The 25,337-nt window shown below is 39.2% G+C and overlaps 1 long non-coding RNA gene across 1 annotated transcript in view; it reads left to right on the top strand.

Annotated features, from left to right (window-relative positions):
* Positions 1-25,337, top strand: part of LOC308705915 — a 468,550-nt gene that overhangs the window by 385,025 nt on the left and 58,188 nt on the right. The window lies entirely within an intron of this gene.

Here is a 25,337-nt window from a genome sequence, read left to right as displayed (position 1 = left end):
AATGTAATAATGAACATATATGTAGGCTACTGTATACTGCATACTTACTGTATATATATTATTTATCATAACATACCGTATATATATATATATATATATATATATATATATATATATATAAAATAGATATTATATTTTATTAAAAAAACATTGCAATATATATATAGGAGAGAGTGAGAAATCATGATAATTCATACATAATATATATATATATATATATATATATATATATATATATATATATGAATTATGATTTCTTGCTCTCTCCTATATATATTGCAATGTTTTTTTAATAAAATATAATATTTTATATATATATATATATATATATATATAAATGATATATATAATATATATGTGTTATATATATATATAATTCATATATATATATATATATATATATATGAATTATCATGATTTATTGCTCTCTCCTATTATATATTGCAATGTTTTTTAATAAAATATAATATCTATTTTTTAACTATAGTTATGGAAAATAATAATGATGATCCATCCTGTGTTTATATTAAAGCATTACACTAATAAACAAAAATCATGTTGCTAGAAGAAAATTTAATCTGTATCGGTCATGAAAAGGCAATATCTGTCAGTCAAAGGTCAATTATTTTTCGATCAGGATAGGGCAAGAAAAAATGACCAGCTACACATTTATATATAAATAACTGCAATAGGTAAAATGACTGAATTACAACTTTTCTTAAGGTCATTTCCTTCTAATAACAAGGAAAAACTCTAGTCTGTTTAATATATGTGAGGTGTTGAGGTAGAGAGAGTGAAAGAATAAACACAGAAACAGTGGGAGATGGGAGAGAAGCATTGTGTTTGCCAGGACTGTGGCATTAGTATCATGGCTGGAGAGTGTGACACAGACTCAGCTCTCTTTGATCCAGCACAGAGGCAGATCTCCACTGACCTGAGTGTGCCAAGACTGAGTGTTCAACCTCCCACAACACTGAGGGTGTGCTGAGCATCCTTTATAATTCACACAAACACACCTGTTCATACAGAAACATGCCACACTCATGCACACACACACAAACACTCACAATACAAACATATTAGGATGCACACATGCGCATAGCACAAAAAGCTTGTCGCTTATATGACTGTCATTCAATCTTTAATTTAAATCCTGTGAAAGCTTCATAAAATATATACAAGAAGTAGTAGTTAATTGGCTGACACCTTGTCTACACTGTGTGTACAAAACTAGATCAGCTCTCGAAGCTGTCTACATTGGATGCGGACGTTGCGGTGCATTGCGACAGCTGACGGACGCCCCGTTTCTATTTTTGACGCTCTACACAGCTATTCTTCCCACTTTATTGTCCCCGTCTGTCTGAAGTAAAATGATTTTATTTACAAATATCCATATTTATATCTGAATTTATGAGTATGAATTTATTCTCTATATATCTTTTTGTATATACCCAAAATGGCTAAACACTAAGCATCTAATTGTCTTATTGGTCAGGAAATTTGCCAAATTTAAAGGGGTGGTTGAATATGATTTTACTTTTTTTTACGTTTTTGTGTAATGTTGCTGTTTGAGCATAAACAACATCTGCAAAGTTACAATGCTCAAAGTTCAAAGCAAAGGGAGATATTTGCTTTAAAAGAAATAGTTTTTTAAGGACTACAACAAACGGCTGGTAGGGACTACACGACATTCCTCCTGGGTTAGTGACATCACTAACCCTAAAATTTACATAAACCCTGCCCCCGGGAATGCGATTTATAGATTATCATGACCGAATATGCTAATCAATGACTAGAAGATAACTACACATAAGCTACATAAATTTACCAACTAACCATTCAGAAATGTCTACATGAGTCTCTCCATCTTTCTCACTTCGGTTTGAACATAAAAGGCAAAAAGTTTTTGAAATTTCCAGTGCATGTCTGTGTGAGGTAAAAGGACACAAGCTCTTGAAGCTCCGCCCTCTGTGCCGGGAGCAGCAGCTCATTTGCATTTAAAGGAACAGACACAAAGCGGTGCGTTTTTGCTCACCCTCATAAAGTGACAACTTTAACATACTATATAAAAATATCTGTGGGGTATTGAGCTAGAACTTCACATACACACTCTGGGCACATCAAAGACTTATTTTACATCTTGTGAAAAGGGTATAATACCACCCCTTTAAACAAATGTACCACTTAAAAAGCAATCATCTCAGAAAAACATGAAAGACAGATTTATGTTTTTGGCAGAAAATGGGAAGTTGTGTGAGGAGTAATGAGTCACAATGAAACATGAGTTGCATGGTGAGGCTCCAGAGCTGTGTCTTCGAAAATCTGGTGAGAAATATAATACTAAATGCATCTCTACCACAGCGAGGCATCGAGGAAGAGTGTCATTGTGAGAGGAGCCTTTTTAGCTGCTGGTATTGGTGAGCTACTTCACTGTGAAAAGTCATTTAATGCTTTGGAGTAAAGGAGAATATTGCAGAATGGCTTGCTTCCCACAAATTTACATTTACATTTAATCATTTAGCACGTGCTTTTATCCAAAGTTAGTTAGTTTTTTTTAAATTAATAAATAGATATAGATTAGTAAGTGTTAGTATTAATGGGTCAAGTGTTGACGAAAAAGATACGTCTTCAGCAGTTTCTTGAAAATGGCTAAAGACTCAGCAGCTCGGATTGAGATAGGCGGGTCATTCCACCAGCTTGGAACAGGCCAGGTAAAGGTCAGTGAAAGTGATTTTGTGTGAATGGGCAGTTCTAGAAATGTGGTCTGTGAAGTTGAACTGATCACAAGGTTCCTGGCTGTCCTGGATGGAGTTATAGTGGACGAATAGCTGAATGGAGAAGTTGTGATTAAGTGTTGGGTTGGCTGAGACCACAAGCAGTTCTGTCTTCACAAGGTTGAGTTGCAAATGAAAAGATGATATCAAAAGAGGAATGTTCAGATGTTATTTTTCAACAAGACAGTGCTCCTGCTCAAATAGCAAAGACAACCAAAAAAGTGGCTTAAGAACAAGTCCATCAGGTTCATGTTTTGGCTTGGTCAGAGTCCAGATTTGAACCCTATAGTAAATATTTGGTCTCACATTAAACTTAAATGAACTGGGAGACATTGAGTGGAACAACAGTGGAACAACAGTGACTCTTCTTCCTGTAAAAAGCTGTGTGCCAAGTTGAAGAACCTGATTTCACCAAGTGCAACATGTTCCTGAATCAACATCTTTGTTGATCCTGAAGCAACATTCCAATTAACCAATCAGATCTGAGGGACAAGTTTACAGTTTATGTCAAGTTTAGGCTTACAACCAGGGTTAGGTGCTTCTACATCAGTGTTCTTTACCTATCATTTCCCTTTGATTTTAGGGATAACGTGTCTAACAGAGCAAAATCAGGGCGTGCAAGACTATTCTGTGCTATACTTTATCTACAGTATTTGTGCAATTCTTGGTAATTTGCTGACCAGTGACTTGTGATTAAAATGGTTATCTTTGAATTGTATAGCCTTTTTTATAGTGTTTTTTAAAGCAGTTGCAACAATATTAAATGATGTGTATACTATATCATTTCACTATTCTAAAACATTTGCATTTATAACAAAGGCATTCATCTGTTTTACTGTTTCTGAAGTGCAGTCTAGAGTTCAGAGCTGATTGGAGCATCCACTGACAATCCCAAGTTGACCAAGCTCTTCTGGTCAAGACACTAGTGATGAAAAAAGAACAGTATTTTAAAATATTGCAAATATTGTTATTGTAAAATATTGTCAAGCTAAGGATATATACAGTACTGTCCAAAGGTTTGGGGTGAGTAAGATTGTTTGATTTAAAAAAAGAAAGAAAATAAATTAATACTTTTATTCAGCTGAGACATATTCAATTGTTCCAAAGTGGCAGTAAAGACTTTTACATTGTTACAAAAGATTTCTATTTCAATGTTTTTTCATTTGGCTGCTATTCTAAACCTTTTATTCATTAAAAATCATGCAAAAAATGATCAGTTTCTGAAAAATATTAAGTGGCACAACTGTTTTCAACATTGATTACAAGAAATGTTTCTTAAGCAACAAATCAGCCTATTAGAATGATTTCTAAAGGATCATATGACACTGAAGGCTATTGCCATCACAGGAATAAATGTCATTTGAAAATATATTAAAATAGAAAACAGTCATTTTAAATGGTAATTTATGCAGTGTTACTGTATTTTCAAATAAATGTAACATTTGTAAGCAAGAAACAAAAAAACATGCCCCAAACATTTGATAAGTAGTATATTTTTAGTTACATTTTTCACATTAATATTTTGTGGGAAAAGGAAATTTTACTACCATTTTGGTCAATGTACGCTCAATTATTCCTATTCAACCAAAATCCAAACTTAACATGCAAAGAACATGCAAATAAAATAATTATGCAAAGCACTGAGGTCCATTGGAGAAAAAAATTCATGTGAAAAAAGATCAGAATACATCCCTTTTGAATAACTAATCAAATCACAATACTATGATAATTTAACCCAGAAAGTAATATCTCATGGTATTGCCAGGCCCCTGCTTTCTCACATCAAGTTTTTACATCATGTTAGTGATTATCTAGAAAAAGTGCTTGAGTTAGAGTTAGAACAGTGATACGGGCATGATGTGTGGAATAGGGAAAGAATGGAGCGGCAACAGATGAAAACAACACAAGAGCAGTGAAAGTGAGGAGCAGGAGGAGGAGAGTAAGGGTAAGATAGACCACAAGATAGAAGATTTGGAGAGACAAGGTTGAGCAGTATGATAGGTTAGGAAAAAAAACCCACACCTATTCCCTCACTCATATGGAGCAGCAAACAAACACTTGAACAATACACAGTATAAAGCGCTGCTGTGGGTCCTCAATAATTACTGCCATCTTAAGGAGCCACTGAGGACGCCCATGAGGCCTCTGAGTGAGAGAATAGACCCGACCTTCAGACAAAAAAGGCAGAAAGGAGAGCAGGGTGCTCTCCGATATCCCTACCTACAGCTGCCAGCTCCATCTCTATCTCTATGACTCTAAGGTTACCCCCACACACACTCATTGTTAGCAGTTATCAGAGTGTCATTTTGGGCATTGTCTGGGTAATGTAGGCCAGGACAGTCCTAAATAATGCTCTAATTTTTCAAATCAATTAGAAGTGCAAATAATGTACATATAAATGTCATTAAGTCTGCCATTCCAATGCTATCTCACGACCAATTCGTTCGAGGTGGCTTATTCATACGACCTCACTCGTACGAATTTGTACGATTTGTCTAAACCCAGTGATGGGTAGATTTAGGGGTGAGGTCAGGGCCAGGGGTAGGTCATTCGTAGGAATTCATACGAATTGGGCAAATCGTACGAATCCGTACGAGTGAAGTCGTATGAATTTGTACGAATTAGCCACCTCGTAAAATACGAACGAATTGCTGTGAGATCGGGTTGGCCATTCCTACCTGCCCAAACTTCTCTAATAAAGACATAAACCAAAGGAATGTTCAAGAAATATTTCAGCATTGGCTATGACTGGGCCAACAGAGTCCTCTCCGGTCAACTGCTACAAGAACCGGATCAGTCTGATTCATGAACAAATCATTCAGCTTTGTGAACTAGTTGAACTGATTCACTGAAAAGATTGAACTTGGAAGAAAGATTCATTCACGAATTGGATCATTTGCCATTCAAGGTTGTGTAAAATTCAAAGTTGAAATTGGCCACACCCCGCAGGAAGTTGAATTGGAATTTTAGGAAGATTGACCCTGATTGATACTTCTCTGTTAAACTCTCATGAACACTCCAAGGAATGCAGCAGAATAGCATTTTGGCTGAATGAACTGAATAATGCGTTCAGCTACTAATTAATATATGAATAATACCATATTTAGAAACTTTATATATTCTGTGTGGACCTATGATCAACAAGGGCAATGTGCTGTCACTCCTCGCAGGATTTAAATGGAAGGGACAAAGCATTAGCCATGAGCAATACAGCCATAGGGATTTGAGGGACATACATGAGACCTTTTTCCTCACACTCTTCTCTACTGTCTATTTTCAGGGCTCATAAACGCACCAGTGAATTCTGACTCATTAACTATAAGCCACAAAGTTTACCAGAGAGGAAGAATTCATACAAGAGATTCGGAGAGAGAAAAAAATCAATGAAAGAGAAACTTATTGTATCATATGAGATCTATTCCCTGGGTATTCTGGACAATAATGACTTAATATAACGGTGACGCTGTGGCATTTGCTCTATTTTCCCACTGTTTTCTTTGCTTATGATTGAGCAGGCCTATTTTCGCACGTTGTGACAGGTGCTTAAAACCAAGAAAGCTGACGTCTGTTTGATCAAAATTTATGTGAAATTTCTCGAGGCCACTGGGGGAATCTGTGTTTATGAACTGTAATAAAAAGAGTCATTTTGACAATTCGACCTCTGTGCGGTGGATGTGGAGGGGGGGCGGAGGAATTGGTTTCTGTTTGCCAGTGAATAGAGAGGAGAAATATTCTTGTCTTTTACAAGCACTAAAATACAGGACATGAGGGTGGGAGGGCTATACATTACCGTGTTCTTGAGCAAGGCTTATTGAGCAGAAGTAATTTAAATAAAAGGAATTTCTTTAATCTTACAGTTTTTCTAAATCGCTTTGGCACGATTTTTTCCCCCTCAAAACAATAAATTCCGATTTCTGAACGATTCAGATTTGAATTTATTATTTGATTTAAGCAAATTGCATGTGTTTCGGCACATGTGCGCAAAAAAGTACAATTTGCACAATAACAAAATGCACATGGCTTGTTGATCAAAACTGGTGAGTTGATTTAAACTCTGACATGGAATGTTTGTAATGTCTGTTAAATTAGAAAATAGGCTGTCATTGTAATGAAATAGGAATCACAATGTTATAATCAACCAATCAAGTTTGGAAGCATATGGAGTCTGCCCGGCACAATCACAACCATTTTTGAACATGGAGGAACGCCACAACCCTAAACAGCAGCAGCTACTGCAGGACTGTATAATACATTTGTATTCAGTACATTTATTTTTGTAGAAATGTGTAACATGTAAACTGAAAATTCACAGTTGCTTGCTGTGGAAGAGCAATAAGATATGTAAGAATGTGTGGTGGTGGTGGTGTTAGGGGAAAACATAATAGAATGGGTAAAAATGAACAAGCAACTGTGAATTGCATTGTATGATTTCATTTTCCTTTGGTATGCAAGCTACAGTATTGACTTTTACTAGTAAACTTTTACCTTCTGATGTAATCTGTATCTAAAAAGCTCAGTTTGATACACAAGAGCATTCAGCAAGACAAAACTGACATTCTTTTATAGTATAGAAAGCAGTCAATGTTAACAAAAAAGTAGAAAAAACAAGAAATTTGTCATTGGCCAATTTCCTGACACAATAACTAAGTTTTGAAGCATGAATTAAAAGTTTTGGGTGAGTTACTACATTTTGTAGACATGCAATAGAGTTCTGACATTCCAGCAAAGAGCTGTGACAGTGGCACTTATAGTTTTAGAGAATGTTAAAGGGTTAGTTCACCCAAAAATGAAAATTCTGTCAGTAATTAGGCTACTCACCCTCACGTTGTTCCAACCCCGTAAGACTTTTGTTCATCTTCGGAACACAAATTAAGATATTTTTGATGAAATCTGAGAGCTGGATCACTCCTCCTGCAGGCTTATGGACACCTTAACTTGCTGGCCCAGAAAATGTATTAAAGACATTGTTAATATAGCCACGTATCACACATGACCAGAGTTGCCCAATAGTGAGCCTACGTGGTGACGTGCAACACAGACGCGCTACGCTTAAACACTACGTAAAAAGACTCGAGGTCCAGAGAGAAGGAAATTAAAAGTGGAATAAAGTCGTTATTTTTGTTTGTTTTTGCGCACAAAAAGTATTCTCGTCGCTTTATAAACTTAAGATTGAGCCACTGGAGTCACTTGGACTATATTAACGATGTCTTTAATACATTTTCTGGGCCAGCAAGTTAAGGTGTCCATAAGCCTGCAGGAGGAGTGAGCCAGCTCTCAGATTTCATCAAAAATATCTTAATTTGAGTTCCGAAGATGAACGAAAGTCTTACGGGGTTGGAACAACATGAGGGTGAGTAATTACTGACAGAATTTTCATTTTTGGGTGAACTAACCCTTTAAGACAAATGTGCCATTTTACAAAAAAATTTGGCGATTGGGAAAAACTGTAAAATACAACACAGTAGTCATGACTACTGACATGGAATAAAATTAGTGGTGAGAAAAACGAATTATTGAATGTACAATAATTGCAAGAAAAATCCGGTAGTTAAAAAAACCATTAAGAACCATTTTCCAACCATAGGAAATCTAAATTTTACCCTCCAACCCAAAACAGTTGGCTAAGGTAACATGACTAAGATAAATAAAATAAAATAAAATAAAATAATCTTTTAATAAAGAAAATTGTAAAATAATTTAAAAATAGACATGAGATAATTAACTTTAAACTTGAATATAGTTTTTCTTTCAAAACCTAAAAATGTTGTATAGTAAATGAAGGAGAATTGATCAGTAAATGACAGATGACAGTCACTAGATGACAAAGACATTGAATTTGGAATGGAAAAATGGAAACTCTCAGTGCATCTTCAGACTCTCTGTGATTTGTGCTAGAAAAACACACATTGCTACATAATCTGCCTCAGGTCATGGAAACTGATGCAGAAATGAGAGAGTGATCCAGCAAGCTTTGCTTTGACAACAGTATTCATGTTCACTACTCTACTCAAACCTGAGGTGTCACAAAATCAATGCAGTCTTCTGTAGATCGCTGTTTGCTGCTGAACAGGAGTATTACAGCATCGCGGGTAAGCTGAAGGCCTGAAAAAAACAATAAATCATTACATCTGTCAGGCATAGTATATGGGAAGCATCGTGAATTTAGATAATTTTGATTACTATAAATTATAATCATTGTCACGCACATAAATGTGAACAAATTCAAGCACATGTTCATAATCATCATATCTATTATACGCTGCTCACTGGTTGTCGACAGCTGAGCACTTGTGAACACATATAGCAGGCAGAAAAAGAAACGCACACACACACACACTCAAAGGTGCGCACAGGCTCACAAATACACAAAGGGAAAGAGGAAGAGAGCTAGATTATTGAAGTAGTATCATGCAGGAATATTAAAGAAGGCTCTTAAGATTTTAATAAGAATAAAATGAAACAGTAACCACCAAGGGGCCAGCAGGGTTAATCCCTTCAATATTACAGAAAAAAAAAAACAGCGAGGATGGAGAGGGGAGAAGGGAGGGGGGGTGGAGAGGCAAGGTGGAGGATACAGGCAAAGCGAGAAAATGCAGTTGCCTGAAAATGCAATAAAAAAGTAATGGTTGCCTTGGAATAAACACAGCGCCAGAACCACAGCATAGGTAAACACACACACAGACACACACACACACACACACACACACACACATACACATTTAAACATGGATGACTTGATCTGACATGCATCGATGGATGGATGGATGGATGGATGGATGGATTAAAAGGTAGAGTAGACACACAGACAGACATACAGACATACAGACATACAGATAGATAGATAGATAGATAGATAGATAGATAGATAGATAGATAGATAGATAGATAGATAGATAGATAGATAGATAGATAGATAGATAGATAGATAGATAGATAGATAGATAGATAGATAGATAGATAGATAGATGCTGGATGGATAGAATGATAGATTAAAAGGTAGAGCAGACAGACAGACATATAGATAGATGGATGGATGGTAGAACAATGATATTCGAATGTATTAGAACAGTGTATACCTACACAGTGAACCCAGATGCCTGCTCCTCCAGCTCTTCCTAAAGTCAAGTGCACAAACACACACACACACACACACACGCACCGGCAGCAGATGGTATTAGACAGTTGGCAGTGGTAAGTGAGCATGAGTATCTGTTTACTAATAACCCTTTAATTACTTCAGCTGGTGGATGGGATAAAAACGCCAGACTCAAGCAGGAGAACGTCTTGAGGTGATGAGAGGGCTACATACAACACAGCCTCCAAAGACATTTTATGGAAAGAATTCCCACTATGAAAGTAAAGCAACTAGATACTTAAAAAAAGACGGTATATCTGAAGGTGTGTGAGAGCACGCAGCCACCGCAAACTTCACATTCAGTAATATAACATGTGGGAGATATATGGTACCCCAAAGAACGGTAAATGTCAGGAGAAATCCATTCATCTCCCGGGATAACTTTAACCCTCTCCATTTTGTTAGTCTGAACCCACCTTTTGGGCAAATATGTTACAAAGATGTGCTCTCTCTCTCTCTCTCTCTACGGTTGTGCCGGTCTGCGTGGACTCTCCCCGTCTCCGTTTCAGCTGGAGAACAGGGAGTGCGTCGCGTTCACCGGCTGCCCTTTAGCTCAGCCGTGCTGCAAAAGCATACATTTTAATGATGAGACCTTTTCTTTTAAATAACTCCTCTACAGGAGAAAAATAAATTGCTGTTCAAGAGGAAATATTACACTGGGCATTGTGGGATTGAGAGGGATTGAGCGGAACGGGCCGTGTGACCCATACATCACAGCCAACCTGTATAAATTAAGATATAAATAGCTTCATACAGAGAAACTTTACCTTGGGTCCTCTTCCGAAGGAGTGTGTGTGTGCAAGGCCTTGCGCACAGACGGAAGAGTGTGTTTGTGTGTGTGTAAGAGGGGTAGAAGGGAGAGAGTGTGTTTGTATGTGTGTATGACACAGAAATCCCCCTCGGAGTGCTGGGCAAACAGAAAGCAGGCCGTATAAAGGCTGAAAAGACCTCGCTTGGTTATTGTATATTCCTCGCCTGGATCCCCGTAAAGACCCCCATAGCCCTGCACTGTCACCAGGGCCACTGTGTCATCACGGACAGCCGGCTTTAGACGGAGCCCTGGCGAAGGCTCCAAAAGGAAATTAAAAGGGGATTATGGCTGCCTGACACGCTGAAGGGATTCGCTAGGCCTGGGTTTTATTTAGTTCTCGGTGCTGTGCGCTGCCTGAAGTGTGAGGAGGGACCAGGGCAGGTCTGTTCAAAGCCTTCACTCCGCTCTGCTTATCTACCAAAACTGATGTAATATTTCAGAACGGTATATATGTGTTAGGCCCACGGGAAATGCTTGCATTCCATCTCCACCTGCAAGTTTATCGAATCCATCGCACACAAGAGAAAAGAAATTGCTGTTTAAATACACATATATGTGAATTCCAGCTTCTCGAATTTTGATTTCATTGACGAATAAAGAGGTAAACACAATGTCAGTTCAAAGCACTACAGCTGAAGAATTAAACTGATGCATGTTTTTTTATTATCCTTTTGATAAGATGCACAGCCTACTTTGAATGTGCTCTAACTCTGAATAAAATCAAGTGCAAAATGAATAAATATGAAATATAAAAGATTTCTATTTCTATAGACCTCCTGCAGTCTGTTCACTGACCATCTGATGCAAATTGGACAGTCAAATTAGGCAGTTCCAATCTAACTGGCTGACCTTACGGACTTCCGGGAGAAGGACACGCAGGGTTTTTTTTCTGGGTTTTTAAACCAGTCTGCCCGGAAACAAAGTCATGTTTACAAAGTATACTGATACAATGATAAATTGGCTTATGGGGATGAAATAACCACTGGATTTACTGAAATTTGTATGTGTAATGGCATTTAATTTAACCAGACAATTGACAGCACCCATTGAAAAAAAAATAGTATGGAAGACAATGGGTGCTGTCAATTGTCTGGTTAAATGAAACGCCATTACACATACAAATTTCAGGTCTGGTTACCAACATTCTTTAAAATATATTCTTTTGTGTTCAACAGAAGAAAAACTCATACAGGTTTGGAACACCTTGAGGGTGAGTAAGTAAAGACAAAATTTTCATTTTGGGGTGAACTATCCCTTTTGCAAGCTGAATTTCAAAACTATATTTTGTCTGTTAAATAGTCTATTTTAAATTATTTTGGATGGAAAGAAATTCTTATCTTAAATACAATAGACTAGTCTCAGCAAAGAATTTGTTCTCCCTACTGTCACTCTGACAGAACGCTTTGTGGGTCTTTGTGCCTATTTGTGTGTGTGTGCGTATGTGTGTGTGTGTGGCAGCATTATCAATTATCCAGTGCGCAGTCTCACTCTAGCTCGGTGTTAAATTAAGTTGTCAGTGCTGTCTTCACAATTTCCCCTTCACAGAGGTAGACGCTGATGGGGCCTGACGGCCGCTTGGTGGTTCTCCTCGCCGGCTGCCGGCCCGCATCGTGCCTGCAATTCATCAGCGCACATCCAGAGCGCAGTCCACGAGCCAAACTCTGCCAGCCAGCCGGCAGCATGGCCAACCCAGCCCAGCGTACTGCTGCCTGCGACGGATGGGAAGAGAATGAGCTAGATCACCTTCCAAAAAACACATAGCAAAGAGGGATTGGAGTTTGGCCTACTCTGATAGTGTGTCTAGTCTTTGTGTGCATGCTTGTCAAAGATGTAACCAACTGTTCAAGATTTGGGGGACCAAATATAAAAGTTGTGATTATTATAAAAATTATACGTTTTGATTGGATGAGCTCTTGTTTCATTGTAAGCTGACTATAAATGCACACCATTGACTGCATAATCTATGTCCAAAAGCTTTATAAATTATAAAGAGGTAGGTAGGCAACAAGTCACATCCCAAATGCAATATTTGCGTAACATCTTGTCTATTAAGATGCATTTATCTGGTTGGCACTGACTATCCCAAAATCTTATGCGGTTCAGCAGTTGGTGAAAAGAAGGAAAAGGGTGCTTGAAGGGATATTTATGAATTACTCATGACTTAATTTATACTGGGAAATAAGCATTAAAGCCACTTAATATCTTTGAAGCTTATTTGAATTTGTTTTAAGATGATTGGATATTGGCGTCTTGAAAGCCTGATTCCTTAGAAAGAACTTTAATACAAAAACACTTCATGCAAATCATTATTAGAGTAGGCATGAAATGAAAATTTCGATCTATTTTCAAATAGCACCTTATTGAACATTGTGAACGATTCATCCATGCAGGTTTCATTTTCAAAAGAAACATTTTGACCAATTTGACTTATTTTTAATCAAAATGTCATAACTCGATCTTCCTTTTCAGATCCGTCTCCAGCCCATTCAACAACCAATGGACATGTACGCCACAATACGGAAGATCTGTCACTTCTGTGAATCTGTCACTATACTTCTGTTTTATAGCAACTTTACCTGACAAGGCAGTAAGGCAGATGCCTATAAGGTTTCAGACACAGCCAATAATCAGCAAAGGCAAATAGAATAACTATATGTTTTTTATAAAAGTAATAACCCACTTAAGGCAATTACAGTGATTTTACTATAGTTAGGTGGACACCACAAAAGTTTTATTAATTGACAAATAACTTGAATATTGCAGGTGATGTATCCACCCTCAATGGTGCTTGTGCATTTTCTTCTGCAAAGTCTGTGTTTTCCTGGTCATGACAGGGAGGTAAATAAAGAGTAAGAAAAATGAGATTTTAGATGTGTATGCATGAGAGAAAGCAAGCAGGAAAGACAGAAAGCCGGCAAAAGAAAAAGAGAGAAGGGGGTATGAGAGCGCAGTTTGTGGACAGCAAAGCCCATGAGACACATAACTTGGCAGCTTACCTGCTTAAAGGGCACTGGCAGGAAAGCTGGACAGGCATATATGTCACCCTCCCTCTCTTTCTCTCGCTCCAGAAGGCTGAAGGACACAGGAAGAGTCTGGGCACAGTGCAGCCAAGCAAGCAGCCAGACGGCCGGGCCGCAGTAATAATGGAGAACTGTATAACAGCGGGGCACTAAGCTCTCTGTGCTTAAGTATTTATTTGTGATGAATAGTAATGACGGCACACTTACAAAGCACTTGTTTAATATGGAATGGCCTAAGGGGCGGGTATCATTCGAGCAAATGAATCTCACTGCGCCTCCCTCAGCCCTCCATAACATGTGCTGGCCTTTTTCACTGTCCCTGCCCCAAAGTTAAATAAAACATTACATGCCATTTTCAGTTATTAACCTACTTAATTGAGAAAAAAAGTCAATGATTTATTTCTATTTGGGCTCTGCTGCTACACAGCTGTCATGGACGGGTGGTAACCTAAATAATCAATTGATGCGCTTTTTGGTCTCTGGGAGTTGATTGGACGCCACTATAAAGGAAAAGAGCTTCTATTGCTGTACTTCAAAAAAAGCCCCAAAAGCTTCATCACGCCACGGCTGTTAAATATGAGTGTCGTCAACCCCTACTGAGATTTATTACGAGCGCCTCGCAGAAGAACAAACAACAGACAGTTTAGCTAACAGTTTGCGGCACAGTACTGTTACTGCCATGCAAATAAGGATAGATCAGCTTTTCAACAAAAGGCTGTTAAACACCCCCTTCTGTTTACAAGCCCTTCTGATGTGAACACCCATCATCAAAAGGCAGAAAGTCACCAGCTGCGGTTTAGCACTGGCTACTCAAACAGTCATGATCTCGTGTTGTGACACTAAGCCATCATTGGCTCGGCGGGAAGTCTCACATTGGAGTGGTAATGCGCGAAACAGTGCTGATCTGTTTTGTTTCTCTCATTGAAGTAGTAGTTCACAGAAAAATGAAGATTCTGTCATCATTTCCATTTACACAGAACACATTTTCACACAGCAACCAGTGGGTGTCATGCTTTAAAAAGTACACAAAAAGCACCATAAAATACTATAAATGTCACCCATGCACTCCATGACTCTAATGCTATACTCCAAGTCTCATGAAACCATGCACGTTAGTATTGTGTGAGGAATAAAACAAAATCTAAAACGCTGAAAATCTTCCTTCCCCCATAGCTTTCAAAATCAAGATATGCTTAACTCTGTTGTTTCTTGCAACGTAACTGATAGGGACACAAAAGATTTGAATAATCAGAAGAATGAATGAGATTTGAGCAACAGTGGAAGGGAAATTATACTACTTATATTATATATAAAAGTAGTATAGTATAATAGTAGAAAAGAGCACTTATTCCGCTAAACTTCTACTGTATTCAAACGGTAGAAAAAAAGTCATATGGGTTGGGAACAACATGAGAGTAAGTAAATAATCACAGAGGTTTCATTTTCAACTGAGACACTGGTCCTAAATCAGTGTAAAAACACAAATCGACGGTGTGATGGTTGACACAGATTACACCCATTCTCACCTGACTCATTACTGCTACACAGGAGAAAAGCCCTGTGCTTAATCGGCCACTCAAACGTTCCTGGGCCATGTTTAAGAGGTGCCACCTGGCCAAGAGAGAAGAGGGAGCAAAGCAAACAGAGAGACAAGTGGAGAGCAGAGAGGAAATGGAGCAGAGGGTTTCAGTGCCTTCATTTGCCAGTGTTTCTGTCCACCCCCCACTGCTGGGAGAGGATAGAGAGGATAGAGGCAGAGAGAGAGAGCGAGAGAACTATGCCATGCTGCAGTATGCCCACAGTGTGCCAAGGACAACAGAGCAGAATTAACCCCTGAGTGGAGGCAAGAGAATTTGTGATTCTCTAAAATCTGGGTTAGACACTTTCACTTGGATCAAGCTTGTACTGCTAAATACTGTGCAACATAAGGATGAAAATCTATTGCCTATATTATCTGATATGACCTTTTCGTGGTTAATTAACATTTCAAGTCGTCTAGGATCTGACTTTGCCCAACTCAAATATGTTAGATATGACTAGGTATGTGGGTTAAGTCTATGAATCTTTATACCTAAAAACTGCTGAAAGCTTTTGATTGACTGACAAACATAATTTTCTTTATAAAACAGATCAGAATTTAAATTTATTTGAAGCATCATTCAGCTCACGGCCACATTAACACCTCAGAAATGCACATTCATTTCCAATATTTCAGCTGCCTATCATCAAATATTTCTTACATTTGATGTAGTTAATCTATCAAAGTTTGTAGTTTTACTGCATATTAAAGTATTAAATAATTCACTATTCTGGGTAATGTGCTATATACTGTAAGCCCCTATAGCTGTAGTTTTGTACATTTCAGGTTCACTTTACAATTTAAAGGATTAGTTCACCCAAAAAAGAAAATTATGTCATTAATTACTCACCCCTAATGTCATTCCAAATCCGCAACACTTTAGTTCATCTTCGGAAAACAAATAAAGTTATTTTTTTGATGAAATCTGAGAGCTTTCTGTCCCTCCATTGACAGCTAGGCATCGGAAACTTTGACGCTTCAAAAAGTTCATAAAGAGATCTTAAAATTAGTCCATATGAATCGAGCGGTTTAGTCCAAAATGTTCTGAAGAGACTCAATCGCTTTATATGATGAATAGATTGAATTTAGGCTTTTATTCGCAAAAACATTCACCAACTCACACATCAGTTATGGTAAATGGAAGCTCAAACATGTTCGCTTGATGTGCGAGAACCAATGAGGTTCATTCTCATGTGTTACACAGCACGTTTGAGCTTCAGCAAGAACCAAATAGGGTGATTCTCGTGTGTTACGCAGCACGTTTGATCTTCAGCAAGAACCAATGAGGTTCCTTCTCGTGTGTTACGCAGCACGTTTGATCTTCAGCAAGAACCAATAAGGTTCATTCTCGTGTTACGCAGCACGTTTGATCTTCAGCAAGAACCAATAAGGTTCATTCTCGTGTTACGCAGCACGTTTGAGCCTCCGTAAGAGGTTTGTTCTCGAGCGTCAAGAAGGTTCGGTTGAGCTTCTGTTAATGTTCACTGATCAATGTTTATATGTGAATAAAAGCCTAAATTCAATCTGTTCATCACAAAGTGATCGAGTCTCTTCAGAAAATTTGAACTAAACTGCTCAATTCATATGGATTAGTTTCACAAGCTCTTTAAGAACTTTTTGAAGCGTCAAAGTGTCAGTTTATGTCTATGGAGAGACAGAAATCGCTCAGATTTCATCAAAAAGATCTCCATTTGTGTTCCGAAGATGAACCAAAGTCATACGGGTTTGGAACAACACGAGGGTCGTTCCAAAACATGATTAATTAATGACAGAATTTTCAATTTTGGGTGAACTAACACTTTAAAGAACACAATTACTTCAATTAGTTCCCTGGGAATCAAACCCACAGTCTTGGCGTTGCTAGCGTCATGCTCCATCAACTGAGCAACAAGAACACTGTGTAAAAAGCCTCTCAAACCTGATCAAATGTGTCAAACTAAGTAAACACATATTCATATTTCAACCATTTGAATGTCACAGGACTTACCTAAACAAGGTCCCTAAAATTTGCCTGCTTAAACTCAACACAATGTGACTACACAGGAAGCTAGAAAGATTCCACATGCCCCAACCACCAGAAATCAATGAATAATTAACAAGGCCCTTTTCAATCCGTGTTGCTGTCCATCAAAGATTGTGACAGTTAATCCTTTTCTTATATAAATAGCTCTTTGGTGTGGATGGGTAGTAGCCGCATGGAGCTCTATCCCGTCTGTCCCTGAAGTGGCCGCCAGGATAAGCTGTGTGTGTGTGTGTGTTGGATTGGCACATGGAGCTGCCCAGGGCCTGCCGCTGAGCTGGCGGCCAGTACAGATGGAGGGCAGGGTTAGGCAATGCCAGCTTGTCAGTCGGATTAAAACGACTCATTTATTCACTGAAGTATCGTGCAAAGCGACGGGGCCAAAGCAGGGTTGCGTGGAGTGGATGAGCAGGAGCTTTACAGAGCGGAGGTGAGTGAGGAGGGCGGCTAGGGGGAGTTTGTAAGTAAAGGATGATTCTAAACTAACTGCCCCTTTAGACTTCTCTGTCCATGTCTATCTCCACCACTCACTCTTCATTTTTGTTTATTCTTTTTCTTTCGTGGGATGCCAGAAGCCATTACGGTGGTGTGCGGAAGGGGGCCAGCAGGGTGGCGTCCTCCAGTGCCTGGGTGACAGATTGCTGCTCCGCATTGGTGGCGGAGGAGGCAAGGGCGGTTGGCGATTGGCTCTGATGGTCAGGAAGTGGGCACTGAGGGATGGCAGAGCAGGAGGAGGAAGAGAGAGCAGGGAGACAGTGAGGGTGGGGATGACAAGACCTGGCTGTGTGACCTTTAGCACTAGGTGAGTTACTTAAAGGGCCATGAACTCTGTTTTCTTTATGGCTGGGCCTGGCACCAGAAGGCAGTGACGTGCATTAGGACTTATGAAGAGGACATGGAGAGGTAAAAGGTTAAGTGCCAACCCACAGCCAAGCATCTTCTCAGGGCATTACATTATTGCCGGTTTCTCCTTTCTTAGGATTTTCCTGAGAGCAAATACAACTGGTTATCTTCTGAGGTTGTCAGCAATATTAACTCAAATTATTACAGGACACTTAAGTAGTGACAGGGATTGTCCAACTGGTATCAGCCTCTGAAATTCAAGTCAGAGTCCCAAATTACACACTTCTGACACTTGACATATACTTGGGGACGTCTAGTGTACATGTAAAGTTTAGATTCAGAGAAGGACTAAAAAAGCTTAGGCCGGTATCTGGGACAGGGTCTAAGTGAGACACTTTGAGGGACAATATTTTGTTAATACGGACAGTATGGCCGCAATGACTTTCACCGTATTCCACTCAATCAGCTTGCCAAAAATGGCACAGCTTGACTTGCCAAGTGGCATCATTTCAAGTGCTCATAAAAATTGGGCTCTTGCACAAAAATTATGAAAGACTGCAAAAATGTACTTCTTTTGCTGTATTAAATGTAGCTGGAAAGAGTTGCAGGTGCAGGTTTAGTGGAGACGTAGCTTTATTTTTCTTGTGTCTGGTCTACTGTCTGTCCCTTAAAGCCTGTTGAGGATGGCAGTGCCAGAGTAATAAGGGGAGAAGGTGTCAGAGACAGGTTAACGGTGGGATCGGTCAATGCCAGCAACCTTGTGCCTCTCAAATCCCCCTATCTCGTGTCACTGGCAGGCCAAGAGAGAGAGAGTAAGAGCGAGAGAGAGAGAGCGAGTCAGGGTGGTACACGGGGGGTGAAGCTTGGAAGGGTTTTATCGGGTCTAATTACTCCCGATAGCTGTAATTTACAGGTTGGCAGCAGGGGGAAATCGGCAAGATTCACACTTCTGCGGGTCAGCATCTGTCGCCATTACGGCACTACGCTCGTCGACGGCCGGTCAGCGAGCCGGAGGAACAGTAAACAACAAACCGCGTGTGACAGATTAGCGGCGCAGGCTAAAGGACCTTCCACTGACACATCATTTCTCTCACTCCGCGAGTTTGTTTCGCGGCAGCTGTCACCAATAAAACAGAGAGACAGGAGAGAAGGGGGGAGAGATGGGGGAGGTTGGCTTTTGTTCCAGATCCAGGGAGGTGGGTGGCAGGAGAGGAAGGAGAGTGACCTGTTTAGCAGTCTGGCATGAGCATGAACGGGAATATTCATACAGGAAAACGAGGCACCATTATGTCAAAAGGACACTTTTTGCTGACTTTCTCATAATGATCTACTTTCTTTTTTTAGGGGTTGTAACAAATTGCTACAAGTTCCATTTGTGCACAGTGTGTGTGGTATAATATATAAAAGAAGTGAGCTTGAGCATTTGCTCTGGTTATGTGAACTTGCTGAAGCCTCATCTTGCACTGCTCCACCTGGCCACGTTTTATCCATTAAAACATAGAAAATTGTACAGCAAGCCACAATTTGAGCCAAGTGTACTGATTCGCCCCACTGCAGTCCACTCACTTTTCCGGCCTTGATCCACATTCTCTCCATTAGCCTCATTGATGGATTCTGGCAAGGAAACTTTTCCTTGAGCTCCTCTTTGAAGGACATTCTGTTGTCCTGCTGGGCGTGTACAACCACACTCAAACCACAACGGACTATACATCATCATCATCATCATCACCTTGATTCAGAATAGAGAGGCTTGTTTATTGAACTTTAGAGTCACCTGTCACCTGTTGCTTCTAAAAGTGGTCCACAAAGATCTGTTGGGCACCACCAATTTAAAAAATGGGAGTCTGGACCTAGTTCTAAACATCTATTCTAATTATACTTTACATATTTTAGCAGATGTAACCAATGGAAAATGCGTCAACAAAACTTGTCAAGGACACTCTCCAGGCCTGAATTTTCACAGCTGCAACTATTTGGCTCTGCTCATTGGCGGGTTCACACAGGCCGCTCCAAGTGCTGTCCAATCACCAAACCCATCCATTACTTTGTCCGGCTGTGGGCAGAGCCCGGTGAGGACCTGTCCTCTTTAATATCTAACAGCAGAGTGGTGGCTCTCTGTGCCAGCCTCCAGAGTCCCACTGTTCCCACAAGTGCCATATGGGCGGCCCGGCCTTATTGCATTAGCACAGGCGAGACAAGTAGGCAGAGGCCCTGGTCCTCCCGGCTCTCCCCTAGCACTGCCACAGGGCATGCCCTGCCTACAACCAGCTGCCAGGACCAGGCAGAGAGACAGTCACAGTTCACTATCCGACAGAGGAATAGTCAGGAACCCTTTACAACTTTGCTCTTTTCTTGGACCGTTTTCTGAGGACAGAAAAAACGGTGTTATAGATGTCTATATAAAGGATACCAACATTTACATGTATTCATTTTCTTAAACTTTTATCCAAAGGAAAGAAACGAAGTGCTGATATACAAAGTTCCAAAACTGCTAGAACGGAGTTTCACATTGGGGTAAAACAATATACAATACAAAACAGTATACATGGCATTATAGAGCAGCACCCGTAAATAACATTATTTGTGCATAGCAGCAAGGGATGCTACTACACAAAAGAGCGAAGGAGAGGTCAATAAATTACATAATTTGTTCATAAGTCAATGTGTCCTGTTCGCTATAAATAGGCCCTTGATTGTACTATATACAGTGCCTCCCCACACCGGCAAGTCTTAGAAAGAAAAAAAAAAAACAAGCACTTACAGTCCCCAAAGTAAAGATTGCTTGCCACTGGAGATATCTGAACAGGTCTTCCACCTGGTCTGGGGACAGAAGAAGGGAGAGAGTTCAGATGTTCAGATGTTCTGAGGATCGCATGGGAATGTCAGACTATGTTTCAGCCTGTACCTGCCACAGGACCTGAGGCCTGTTTTAATTAATCATAAAGCACTATGAATTATTAATCTATTATCACTGTGCATACATGTGATCATTCATTTGTCTCTTTTGCTGTTTTTAACACCCTTAAGTCCCTGTTTCTGTTAATATGCCGCAATTCTGGGGAGAACTAAAGGTATCTTGACCTGACAGCACACTTTAATACAGGACAAGATGCAGTACAAAATTACTTAGATGTTCTTATTTCACAAACTCTCCAGTGAGAGCGTATACAAACACAACAAACAGGTCAACTGATAGATGCGCTAAGGAGCGTTGTTGGAAGTATGTGAAGCGAAGCGAGGAGACTCCCAATAAACCCAAATATTAGGCTACATTTGAAAAATGTACATTTGCACAGTACTTCCATTTGCAATAAGCAATCACGCATAGCACTCCCGGAAAAACTTGCGATCTCGAAAAGTTTGCAGCGCTCAATGACATATTTAAGCAAGGACTCTTCAAGCAGCGCCCGGGGTGTTTTTGGTGCCACACTGATCAGACATCATTGAGCTCTCATTGGAGGAAAGATTTGGCTTTGGCCTGGGCTGTGTGGCCTGTTGATGATTGACAGTAGGAAGGAAGGTTTCTCCTACCCACAGGCGCCCCATCGAAGCTTCAGCTCAGGAGGACACAACAGATCTGGCGAGAGCAACACCTGTCAGGTAAGCCTTCACAGTTGACGGCACATGAGGTATGCAAAACCCTCTGCTCTGACGGCTATCTCCGGTGAGCCATCGTGCGGGGCACCGCAGGCCTCCACAAGGAGCCACCGGGGGCCAGAGCGCAGTAAACTTGCCTCTTCTGCATCAGACAGTGCTCATATCCTCCCACAAGAGCAGCAAGGGCAGAGGAAAAGAGAAGAGGGAGGCACTGATGTGCTCTAAATACATTTCATTATCATCATTATGATTATATCACTGAATGTGTGTTTTTTGTAATGCGCCGCAGCACGTCTCCCCAGGGTGCTGTCTGCACAGCTGAATAATTAAAACAAGTATGATGAACCATCCGTCACAGTTTCCCATAAGAGTTCGGGCAGGATATGTGCAAATGGCTCAGTTGAGGAGAGGTCTGCAATTGAAACAATAAAAATGCTCAGGTTAGAATCCACTAATGCAGCTCTGATTGCAAATAATTTAGTACAAGCAGTAAAACAAAACGATGATGCAAGCACACTGTTGAACTGTATACTAACTCAGTGATAATACATAGATCATTGTTTTTAATTTCAGAAAAATAAGGAAAGAATTGCACTGAAAAATTTGTTTTCATTATAAAATGATTATTATTAATCACCAAGTCGTCAATGTGCATACTAAAACAATGAGGTTTCCTAAATTAACACATACTGTCATTAATTTAATACAAATCATATTTGTTAGCTGTAATCATATTACAGCAACTTACCAAGTGCATTTTGGAGAAAGCAAATCTCACACTGTTTGCAAAGACAAAACAGCACATCCAATCAGCCAGGAACAAACAAGATGAGGCACATTGTGTTCTGATATGCCAAGCAACCCTGTAGGACTAGACCTGCTTAAATGCGTAAAGTGAATCTAAGAGACAAGTACGGATGAATGTTTAATCCAACAATCCCACAAACCGGTGTCAAAACCCCTGCGTCAAAACCCAGAAAATGATGCACAGCAGGTCACTGAAATATTCATACTATACATGCTTCATTAAGACTGAAATACACAAAGGCCCCGCATTCAAATTAGTATTGAAACAAATGACAGATAGATGGAGGGAAGAGTAAAATATTACTGCCACAATTACATGTTTGTTTCATAGATTTGTACCAATTTGTTTTATTACAGGGGAAACCTCCACATTGCTAAATACTTTTGACAACTCAGTTACTTTGCGTCTTGTGAGTGGAGTCTCTGCCAAAGACTGCATTCAGATAGGAAAGAGGACACACTGCTCTTTTTCAACCTTTCCAGGTGGGAATACTAGACAGATCAAAGCATGTGTCTGTTAATTACACATATCCTGCAACTTGGTCACGCAGTTAGGGCTCCTGACCGTTCTCATATGTTCCCAACCAATTAATGATCTTTCTCCTGTCCCTCTGACATCAGATGAATAGTGTCTGAGTTTTCAGCTGATGGATTATGTCAGTTTATCAAATGACAAATGCTTTACAATTTAGATTAATATCTGTAATTTAAACACTTAGCACAGCTGAGACTGGCTCGCTGCCCAATATTAAGAACATTAAAAATCATTAAGGGGATGATATATTGTGTTTAGAGGTACCTACAATATATTATTCAAAAACAGGTTCGCTGAGGATACCGGGTGTGTTGTACCACATTTAGTTTTAACACCTGTGCCTGTAACTTAAATAATATTCTCAAATTTATCAGCTATAAATTATTGAATTTTTACAATGAACACATCATTTCATATCATATTATCACCCATCACCACTACCCTCCCTCATTTAATTTTAAGCTTCATTTGAATGAAAAATGGTAAACACATATTGTGGCAATGTGGTAACACACAGGATATTTTAATTATAAAGCAACTAAAATTGGATACAAGATTATATACATAAAACATAGTCCAAAACAACACATGTACTGACTGACACTTATTGGGGCCTTCAGTAATATGAAATATTAAATTTAGTTAAAACGAATAATAATATAGTAGTGTGATATAATAATAACAACATAGTGTGTTAGAATCGTATAATATATAGTTATTTATTATTATTATTATTATATAGCCAGGCCCGGATTAAGAGGACTTTGGGCCCTGGGGCTATAGCAACACCAAGGGCCCCCTTTCATCTGATTGCCACGCCAGTCTTCTACTGCAATAAATTTGTTTTATTGTTCTTAATCAATGTATTTAATTAATGTTTTTCTTTATCATTATTTATTATTATTATTTTTGCACACTAAATAGTCCAGGCTATTTAACACATTAACCCGATTTTGATGGAACATCATGATAAAAATTACTCCACATAATTTCTTGGTTCATTTTGGGAACATTTTATTGATAAAACATTTTTACCATAAGTGCATTTATGGCTACTTCTCTCATTTTATCTAAAGGGACATAGTAAGCATTAATAAAACATTTGCTTTCTAAAGCCCTAGATGGTAATTGTTTCTCACGTGGATATCTGTAAAAAAAAATTAATACATTTACACTGCATTTACAATTACATAAATGCTATGATTGTTATTTTATTTAATATTTAAATATAAAAATATTTAATTTTTAATTTCTAATTAAAGGGTACATTAAGTATGAAACTAAAACTACCAGTAGGTGGCGGCAAGTCACTGTCTTAATAAGCGAGTCATTCATTCAACCGATTTGTTCAAACAGCTGTTTGATTCAACGACGAAGCAAACGAGGAGTCAATGTATCATTAAATGAACCCATTCGTTCAAAACGCAAATTATTCAGTAACGAATCACCCCTATCAGTTTCAGAGATTGTTTCTGCTGTGGTTTCATTTTGGAATTTCCATCGGCGAAATGACGATAAACTAAAACGTAACTCTCAATGTTAACTTATTGGTCAACTCGTTGCATATCACATTAGCAATTGAGCTGATATTTGGGGAAAACTGCGCTTTAACTTGTGTGATATATTTATTTTATATTATGTAATATTACAATGAGACAAAAACTCATCGGGGCAAAAAATGCCCACGTACCTTGGATATATTGGACCTTGATGTTCGTAATTCGGCCGGGGATTTTTACGCAGGTGGGTGGTGGGAGAAAAAAACACTGACATTCCGATTCAGACTGCAATAAAATCACCTATAGCCCGTATTGAAAATACCTTACGACTCCACGAGAAACATCCAAATAGTGCTTAACTCATTAACTTACTTCAGCTGCTTGCTTCCCTTCTTCGACATCTAAAACACGCGGATCGGTGACGAGGCAGGAGGGTGAAGCTAACTGTGGGCTGCTGCCGCTGCACTCGGGGTCTTCCACGGGCACGGATGAAAGTGAACCCAAGCAGTTAGTTAGTTTAGGAATTTTTGCATCCCTTTTCTGCCTTTCGAGTTTGTTTTTCCTTTTTTGTGCACCACTATCACTTTTTTTTCATCATTTTTGAACTCCTGCGAGCGATTTATTCCCATGTTCTATATGAAAACATAACGAAAAGAGGCGTTTCCCAACGTCATAGCGTTAAAGAGTTATAGAGTTAATTTGATTGGCCGGTGAATT

Source organism: Scardinius erythrophthalmus (assembly GCF_964197995.2).
Source record: "Scardinius erythrophthalmus genome assembly, chromosome: 17".
Taxonomy (NCBI): Eukaryota; Metazoa; Chordata; class Actinopteri; order Cypriniformes; family Leuciscidae; genus Scardinius; species Scardinius erythrophthalmus.
Note: the sequence above shows the minus strand (reverse complement) of the source record. Positions and strands in the feature narration are given on the sequence as shown.